At 39.8% G+C, this 10,155-nt stretch overlaps 1 pseudogene; it reads right to left on the bottom strand.

The window, feature by feature from the left end:
* Positions 1-3,819: 3,819 nt before the first annotated feature.
* LOC122683991 lies at positions 3,820-3,932 on the bottom strand (annotated as a pseudogene).
* Positions 3,933-10,155: the final 6,223 nt, after the last annotated feature.

Genomic DNA, 10,155 nt, shown 5'->3' with positions numbered 1-10,155 from the left:
CATTGAGGGCAAGAGGAGAAGGGTGTGACAGAGGATGAGCTGATTGGATGTTACCACTGACTCAATGCACATGAGTTTGAGCAAACTCCCAGATATAGTGAAGGACAGGGAAGCCTGGGGTACCACAGTTCATGGGATTACAATGAGTTGGACATGATTTAGCTACAGAACAACAGCAATAGCTAAGAAGGAAAGATGGAAGAGTTCCAACTTAATGGATTATATTAGTAGAATATTAAATAGGGTAAATAACTAAATCTTACATTGGGATGATAAGGGACTTTAAAGATATTAAAACTTGTATAATTTTCTAAAACTTTCCAGAGACCAATCATGAATCAATAGCTTTAATTAGGTCTTTAAATATTGATCCCAAATGATTATAAACATGTACATTTAAAGCAATAAAAGGGACATCATGTGTTTGAGCATATTTAATGATGTTTTCAAAAGATTTTACTGTTTGCTTATCTTAAAGAGAGAGCTACATAGGTTTAGTGATTCTTGAGAAAGAGACTCAGAGAGATTTGAGGGGCAGAGAGACATCCAATCAGATATGGCTGTCAAAAATTTCAACATAAATATCAACAGTTATGTTTCATGAACTTTTCTCTAAACAGTCATTTGAAAAGGGAGCATGTAGAATAATTTTAGAGAAGTAGCAAAACTGCTCAAATATGTGTCATTTCCTATAATATTCCTTTTAAAATCATGTGTAGTTTAGTAACCCCAAACAAAGTTGTTTAAATTCAAAAGGTGGAAAATGGGAAATCATCTAAGTTGGCAATAAACTTTGCTAAATGTTTTACAATAAATAAATAAATAAATCACTTTTCAAAGCTTTCACATATGTGATTCTTGGGACTTCCCTGGTGGCCCAGTGGTTAAGAATCTGCCTTCATTGGAAAGTGGGTTCAATTCCTGTTCAGTGAAGTATGATTCCTCATGCGATGAGGCCATTAAACTCACAAGCTATAACTACTGAGTCTGCACAGCCAAAATTATAAAAAGTAAAAATACAATTATTGGTACATATTCTTCACTGAGGTAGTCTAGCAAAATGTGAGCCAATGACTGCTGCTAAAAAAAAAAAAAAAAAAGCATTTTCTGGATAGTTTTCATTAGGATTGTGAGTTTGTTTCCTTCTACTCATCTTCTCTTGATAGGTATATCATAACATGAGAACGTTGTGTGCACTGAAGGTAGTTTTTCTAATTCTTCAAAGTTACAAAAGTTGAATTTCTAAGCTGTATGTGACTTTCCTTTTGGACTCCAACTTGTATTATCTCACTGCTTGCATTATACTGCTTTTCAATCAACTGAATTTTTTCTTTCACACATTCATGAATTGTGTTGGAGAGTGGGATACAAGATATTTGTTGGTCAGAGTGGGAAAAAGCTCACAACCTACACATACTTTGTAGTGGGTGCTTGACTGGGTAATAAGAGTTTAGTGTTGTTTAGTCACTAAGTAGTGTCTGACTTTTTGCAACCCCATGAACTGCAGCACACCAGATTTCCCTGTATTTCACTGTCCCCTGCAGTTTGCTCAAACTTGTGACCATTGAGTCAGTGATGCCATCCAACCATCTCATCCTCTGTAACGTCCTTCTTCTCCTGCTCTCAATCTTTCCCAGATCAGGAACACTTCCAGTGAATTGGCTTTTTGCATCAGGTGGACAAAGTTTTGGAGCTTCAACTTCAACATCAGTCCTTCCAATGAATATTCAGGACTGATTTCCTTTAAGATGAACTGATTTCAACTCCTTGCTGCCCAAGGGACTCTCAAGAGTCTTCTCCAGCAGCACAATTCTGAAGTATCAATTTTACAGTGCTCACCCTTCTTTATGTTCCAACTCTCACTTCTGTACATGACCTACTGGAAAGACCATAGCTTTGATTATATGGACCTTTGTTGGCCAAGTGATGTCTGCTTTTACATACACTGTCTGCGTTTGTCATATCTTTTCTTCCAAGGATCAAGTGTCTTTTGATTTCATGGCTGCAGTCACTAGCCAAAGTGATATAAGAATAAATCTGATTAACTGTCAACACTCAACTAATTGAAAATATATATCATTCTAGGTCCCCAGAAGTATGACTTCCATTGTCATGGATTCAAGAAATTCTTTCATTTAGAAACAAAATCCCTTCCAATAACCCCTTCCAAGGGCTGTCTGTAACCCTGAAAATATGAGGAAGAAATAATAGTTTTCAGCCAAACAGAAAGAAAAATATATATTGTTCTCTAATTGTTTGCCAGCCACGCTTTCAAATTCTTTCCTTTCCTTGAATTGGTAAAGAAACTAACCTTAATACATTATATACATAAGTTCCTGCCAAGTTTTTTTCTTTAAAAAAATAATTTTATTTATTTATTTTGGCTGTGCTGGATCTTCGTTGCTGTGTGGGCTTTTTTCCTAGTTGAGGGGGGCAGGACCTACTCTTTAGTTTGGTGTGCAGGCTTCTTGTTGAAGTGGCTTCTCTTGCTGCTGAACACAGGCTCCAAGGTGAGGGAGCTTTAGCACTGGCATCTCCTGGGGGCTAGGCTCAGTAGTTGAGGCTCACAGACTTAGTTGCTCTGTGGCATATCAGATCTTCCTGGATCAGGAATCTAACCCATGTCTCCTGAATTGTCAGGTGGATTCTTTACCACTCAGCCACCAGGGAAGCCCATCCTGCCAAGTTTCAAATCATTGTTACTTTCAGGGAATACAAAGACCTTTCAGTAAGGTAAATCATTAAATTTCAGACCCATTATATTTGACAATATGCTAGCAAACACTTAGAAGTATAGAAAGTTTCTACTTACTAAAAATCAGTGTTGAGCATTGAGACCTGCCATGAAACACAAAATTATTTTTCTTTCATAATGAAGCCACAAGAGAGGCAAGGTTTAAATTAATTAAAATGGTTACATAATCCATGCTTATGTGAAACGTTAGACTACCAATTGTCCAGAGGCAAAAGAGGAAATTATTCTTAACTTACTCCCATATAATTAAGGTCATGAATATATTTATCACTCTTTGTCAGGGTTCATAATAATATAATTTTCTGTGTTGTCAGGAAGAATTTTAATATCACACACTCTAACTTTTTGGTGGGAAAGAACTTAGATATGAGTAGGAAGAGTAGTCCTCAGAGATAAATGGCAGATTTTATAATTCTGATCAAGTAAAGGTTATGTTCTACAGCTCATATTTACTGAAGCTATTAAGAAGGGTCTATGAATCATATGCTTGGATTATAACTTAGTTATCATGCTGTGTTGGATAGTAGGCTCAGAGAATAAAATGTAGAGTCCATAAACAAAGAACCAGAAACATAAGGGAAGCTTTGATTTGTTAGGCAGAATAGTAACTAAAATTGGTTTTAAGAACTTCAGAGAAACAAATTGATTTTCACTTTTCCAATTTCTTAGACTCATTGACCTTAGCTTTGACTAGATGGACTTTGGTCGGCAAAGTGATGCCTGTGCTTTTTAATATACTGTCTAGGTTTGTCATAGCTTTTCTTCCAAGGAGCAGGTGTCTTCTAATTACATGACTGCAGTCACCATCTGCAGTGATTTTGGAGCCAAAGAAAATAAAACCTCTCACTGTTTCCACTGTTTCCCTATCTATTTGCCATGAAGTGATGGAACTGGCTACTATGATCTTAGTTTTTTTAAATGCTGAGTTTTAAGTCAGCTTTTTCACTCACCTCTTTCAATTTCTTTTTTTTTTTTAATTTATTGAAGGTCAAGTTTAAATTTAATGACTTTGGTATTAACTACACACATACTAGTAAGTGCTAAGACTTAAAATCTTCCAGTTCAGTTGTGACTCCAGACAGGATCCAGAGAAGAGTTCTAAAAATCTCTTCTATAGGTTTTATGGAGACTTTCTTTACCCTCCTGTGTTAGCCTCTTATGGCACTGCGTCAACCTCTTTCAATTTCATCAAGGCTCTCTAGTAGAAGAAAAGGATTCTTTTAAAGCAAGGTCAGCACACTTTTTCTAAAATAACATATATTTTAGGTTTGTGGGTCATATGTTTTTTGTCATGGCTATTCTCTTTTCCATTGTAGCGCCAAAGGAACCATAAAGATCACTTAAATTGTGATCTTGTCCCTGCTCCTATAAAATTGAATTACTGGCTGAGGACATTTAAATTCCATGTAATTCTGATATTCCGGAGCACCCACAAGGAGGTGAAATTCCTATCTAGCTTTGGCTGGATGGAGATTGTTTACTTGTGAGTTCCTTGGACTACAAGAAGATCAAACCAGTCAATCCTAAAGGAAATCAATCCTAAATATTCACTGGAAGGACTGATGCTGAAGTTGGAGATCCTATACTTTGGCCATGTGAAAAGAAGAGCCAGCTCATTGGAAAAGACCCTGATGCTGGGAAAGACTGAAGGCAAAAGGAGAAAGGGATGGCAGAGGATGAGATAGACTGACTCAATGGATATGAATTTGAGTAAACTCCAAGAGATAGTGAAATACAGGGGAACCTGGCATGCTGTAGTCCATGGGGATACAAAGAGTTGGACATGATTTAGTGACTGAACAATACAACAACAAAGAGAGAGAGAGCCTTTATGATTCCATTCCTGCTCCTTGTACTGAGATGGAATGCTTATATTTGCATTTTACATAATGTATGCTCTTTGGAGGAGTCAAACTCAAAACTTCCCATAATCCTTAAAATCACTACAGTTATTATGATTTAAAATTGGGAAAGGGGTGCACCAAGGATTTATATTGTTACCCATTTTATTTAACATATAGGCAGAGCACATCATGTGAAATGTTGGGCTGGATGACACATAAGCTGGTATCAAGATTGACAGGATAAATGCCAACAACTTCACATATACCACTTTGGTGGCAAATGATACCACTTTAATGGCAGAAAGTGAAGAGGAATTAAAGAACCTTTTAATAAAAGTGAAAGAGGAGAGTGAAAAAGCTGGCTTAAAAACTCAACATTCAAAAAACTAAGATCATGTCATCTAGTCCCATCACTTCATGGCAAATAGATAGGGGGAAAAGTGGAAATAGTTACAGATTTTATTTTCTTTGGCTCCAAAATCACTGTGGACAGTGAATACAACCATGAAATTAAAAGATGCTTGCTCCTTGTGAAAGGTTGTTGCTGAATTATGCAAAGATGCTGGGGTTCATGTCCTCTGGAGGAGAAGAATTCAATCCAGGGCCAGAGACGAGGCTGGATTGCTCAGAGCTTTTGTGTAATAAAGTTTTATTAAAGTATAAAGGAGATAGAGAAAGCTTCTGACATAGACATCAGAAGGGGGTAGAAAGAGTACCCCCTTGCTAGTCTTGGCACTGGAATTATATACTCTCAATTTAGTGATTACAGTGAATCAGAAGAATGTCTAGAGGTTGTAAAGACCTCACCAGACCTACTCCCATGATTTACATTTTGATATAACAGAATTAGCCAGAAGGCTTTTTTTTTCAGAGCTGTCCTCAAGCAGGATACATTATTGTTATATAATCCTAAGGAATGTAGAGGGGAAAAAAAGTTTGTCCTTTCTTCCTCCTTGAGAATTCCAAACCCCTCTCTCCATGGGGACCCCTAGACTTCTTATCAACCTACCTAGGAATTGACTCTCTCATTCCCCCCTTTTCTTTTAGAAGAATTATGTTACCAAGGAAAAGGGGCATTGTTTTCATTCCATAACTACTTCCTGCTGTTTAGGGGCGTGGTCCCTAAATTGTTAAGGCAACATATTCTCCTAACCCTCCTATTGAGGGTCTCTGATCCAGGGGCCCCATGTAATAATAGTTGGAGGAGGCTGTGGCACTCATAGGAGCTTGGACAACCATTTGTAACTTAAAAGCTTTTAGATGATTAGATAACCCCATTATACAGTTACAGATGTAAAGCAAAATAGTCATTAAGCCAAGTTAAAATTAAAATGAAAAGTCACATTATGTCCATAATTACATCAGTCCATCTTAAGGTTGTTAGATGTCATCAGATGAAGAAGAGGCATCACATGCGATTGTTGAAGGTATTTGCAGACTTGGAGAAAGTCCTTTCCTTGAAGTGAAGATGTCCACCACGGGAAGCATTCCACCGATGAAGAAGGGAGTGCTCCACAGACCCAGCAGTTAGACCAGTTGTGGAATGCAGCGTAAGAGTGAGCCCAGGACAGGAAGGCATTGTCTTGAGGATCAAACGGCAGACTCAGGATCTTTGGAGTCAGCAGAAGTAGACTCACATAGATGACCAGGCCCATCTGAAACATACGAAGTCAGAGCATGGAAAGTAAAGACATAAAATGACATCACTTAGTTCTGGTCAGGGTGCCACCTCTTAACTCGAGTGTGATGTACCTACGAATCAATTCCTGGCACTTTGACAGCTGTGAGAGAAGAAAGAATAACCTGGTAAGGGCCTTCCCAGAGGGGCTCGAGGGATGGGCCCCCAGACCCCAATGTTCTTATGAGGACCTCGGTTCCTGGCACAAATAGAGGTTTGCTTGACTCAGAGGCTGGGTCAGGAGTCTCCCAGAGTTCTGTTAATGCCTGTTGAATAGCTGAGAACTGAGTTACATAATTAGTTAATTCCAAGGCTTCAGGGTCTATAAAAATGTCGATGCATAAGAAAGGCCTTCCAGAAATACAGTCAAAGGGGGACAGTCCCTCCTTTTTGGGGGCAGTTTGAGCCCTCATTAAAGCTATGGGTAGGACTTTAATCCAGTTGTCTTGTGTCTCTTGAGTTAATTTGCGCAGATGTCTTTTGATAATGTCAATAGCTTTTTCAACCTTTCCTGAGGATTGGGGTCTCCAGGAACAGTGTAGTGTAAGTGATACTCTATTCCTAGAGCTTTAGACACCCCCTGAGTTACAGCAGCTTTAAAGGCGGAGCCATTGTCACCCTGAAGGCTCCGTGGCAGCCCAAACCTGGGGATAATCTCATGGATTAAAATCTTTAGCTTGTTCACTTTAGCTTGTTCTCTTTAGCTTGTTCACTACGACAGGGGAAAGCCTCAATCCATCCAGTAAAACTATCTAGCCAAACTTGTAAGCAAGAATACCCATTAGCTTTTGGCATATGAGTGAAATCAATTTCCCAGTCCTCTCCAGGATACTTTCCACGTCATTGTAATCCAGATTTTGCTAGCTTTTCAGTCTTTGGGTTATTTTTCTGACAAACCTCACACCCTTTGATAATGTTCTTTAAAGTTTTCATTACATTTTTACCTTCAAACAAATGAGAAGCCATCTGGTAAGTACTTTCTGCACCCAAATGAAAACTCTGGTGTAAACCCTTAAGAATTTTCCACTGAGCATTTTCAGGAATTATTAATCATCCATCCTCGGACTGTAACCATCCTTTATCAGTTAATCTTTGCTCCTCTTTTCTCATATCTTTCTAATTCTTCCTCGGTATATTGTGGCTTTTCCTGTTCCACAGGACCTGTCCAGATCAAAGGCGTCTGTAGGGAGGGGGTTTCGTAAAGTGCTGCTTTTTTGGCTTGAGTCAGCTAACAGGTTTCCTGCGGCTACTTTACTCCCATCCCTGCTGTGCCCTTTGCAATGCACAACCGCTACTTCTTTAGGACAATAGAGAGCAGTTAAAAGTCTCTCAATCTCTCTGAAATGTTTAATAGGTTCTGCTGTTGCTGTTTTAAACTGTCTTTCCTTCCATATTGCAGCATGAGCATGTAAAGTCAAATAAGTATACTTAGAATCAGTGTAGATATTTACTCGCTGCCCTTTGCTTAACTCTAGAGCTCAGGTCAGAGCCACTAGCTCTGCTAACTGGGCGCTGGTTCCCTGGGGGAGAGATTTTGCTTCTAAAACCTGTTCAGCAGTCACCACAGCATAACCTGCTTTACGCTTTCCATCCCAAACAAAAGAACCGCCATCTGTAAATATTTCCATGTCAGGATTGTCTAATGGGGTATCCATTAGATCTTCCCGAGCTGCATAGTTTAAAGTTAGGAATTGGGAACAATCGTGATCAGGTGTTTCATTTTCCTTCTCAGGAAGGAAAGTGGCGGGATTTAAATTTCCACAAACTTTAAGCTTAGTTACTGGTCCTTCTAAAAATAATGACTGATATTTAAGAAGTTTACTATCTGTCATTCAAATATTAACCGTAGAATTTAAGATTCCACTCATGTCTTGAGAAGTCATTACTAAGGTTTCGTCCATTAATTATTTTTAAAGCTTCCGGTGCTAATAAAGCCATTGCCCCAAATACCCTTAGGCAGTGGGACCACCCACTGCAGTTACATCTAATTCTTTGCTTAGATAAGCAATAGGTTGCTGGTGAGGCCCTGGGGATTGTGTTAAATCTCCCAAGGCCATACCTTTTCCTTCAGTGTCAAACAAGTTAAATTCTGACCCTGTGGGCAAGCTCAGAGTGGGAGCTTGCAGGAGAGCAGTCTGAAGAACCTCAACCTTTTGAGTATCTGGAGACCAAACCAGTTTGTCAGTTTGGGCCTGCTGAGTTTCAGCTATAAGTTTATTTAAAGGCTGGGCAAGTTCCCCATAGCCTGGAATCCAAATAAGACAGTAGCCTGTGATTCCCAAAAATCCTAAAACAGGATTCCCAAAAATACCTATGCCTTAAAGTCATAGGTAGGGGATGGTTTAGTATAGGTTTAATTCTTTCAGGGCCTATGGCCCCAGTCCCTTCTGAGATGATTAGGCCCAGATATCTAACAGATTGTTGACAAAGCTGAGCCTTTTCTCTTGATGCCTTGTAACCGCAGCCTGCCAGAAAGTTTAAGAAATCTTCTGAGGCTCGTGAACAAGCTTCCTCTGTCTCAGCACAGAGCAAAATATCATCTACATATTGTAACACCACCGCTTCAGAGCTATTAAAGTTTTGTAGATCCCGTGACAAACTTCGTCCAAATAAGTGAGGACTGTCACGAAATCCCTGGGGCAGAAATGTCCAGGTTAACTGAGAAGCTGGCTGCGTGGGGTCTTCAAAGACAAATAGAAATTGACTTTCCTCCGCCAAAGGCACTGAATAGAAGGCATCTTTCAAATCAATTACTGAGAAATATTTGGCTCGTTCAGGAATTTCAGACAATAGAGTATAAGGATTAGGCACCACGGGGTGTAAAGGAACCACAGCCTCATTTATTATTCGTAAATCTTGAACTAGTCTCCATCTACCATTTGATTTTTTTATACCCAAAAAAGGAGTGTTGTATGGACTGTTACAGGGAACTAATAATCCCTGCTCCTTTAAACTCTCCCCTTCCTTAACCTCAGGTTTCAGTGGATACTGCTTCTTATGTGGGAATAAGTGAGGGTCTTTGAGCTTGACAATTACAGGAAAGCATTTTGTGCTCGACCCACAGATTTTCCATCAGTCCATACTCTAGGATTTACATTTTGTTAAACTAAAGGGAGCAAAAGGGAGGGCTCCATATTCATGAAAACAGAGGCATGGACCTTGCTCAATATATCCCTCCCCAAAAGGGGTGAGGGTGATTCCCACACGATCAGGAACTCGTGTGAAAATAGCACAGAATCCCAGTTGCAAGATAAAGAATAACTGAAGTAATACCTTTTGGCTCATCCAGACAGTCCCATTACGAAAGCGGATTGGGAAGAAAGTGGGCCAGGGGCTTCAGTAAGCACAAAGTAAGTTGCCCCAGTATCTAAAAGGAAATCGACGGATTGGCCTCCCACCGTTATCAATACCTGGGGTTCCTCAGGTGTAATTAGGACAGGAGCTTGTGTGGGGACCCCGGGGCACCTTCAGTCCTGGTTGTCTTGAAAGTCCGACCTCTTGAAACCTACGCCTCTGGGGGCAGTCCCTCTTCCAGTGTGGTCCTTTGCAGACTGGACATGGAGCCGGGGGCGGCTTAGATGCCTGAGGGCAATCCCGCTTGAGGTGCCCCTCCTTTCCACAGTAATAGCAAGCCCATCCCTTTTCACCTGGGTCCCTCTGGGCATTTTCCTCAGGCCGTTTAAGAACAGTTTTCCTAGCCATTGTGAAGGCTTCCGCCTGTTCCTTTGTCTTTCTCTGCCTTTCTTTCTTTTCCTCATATTCCCTTCCATAATAGACTGTCTGAGCCAGTTGTAACAGATTATCTAAAGGCTGATTTGGTCCATACGCCAGTTTTGAGAACTTAAAGGTGAATAGCTGGAGCCAACTGAGTGAGAAAT

This window comes from Cervus elaphus, chromosome 25 (assembly GCF_910594005.1).
Source record: "Cervus elaphus chromosome 25, mCerEla1.1, whole genome shotgun sequence".
Taxonomy (NCBI): Eukaryota; Metazoa; Chordata; class Mammalia; order Artiodactyla; family Cervidae; genus Cervus; species Cervus elaphus.
Note: the sequence above shows the minus strand (reverse complement) of the source record. Positions and strands in the feature narration are given on the sequence as shown.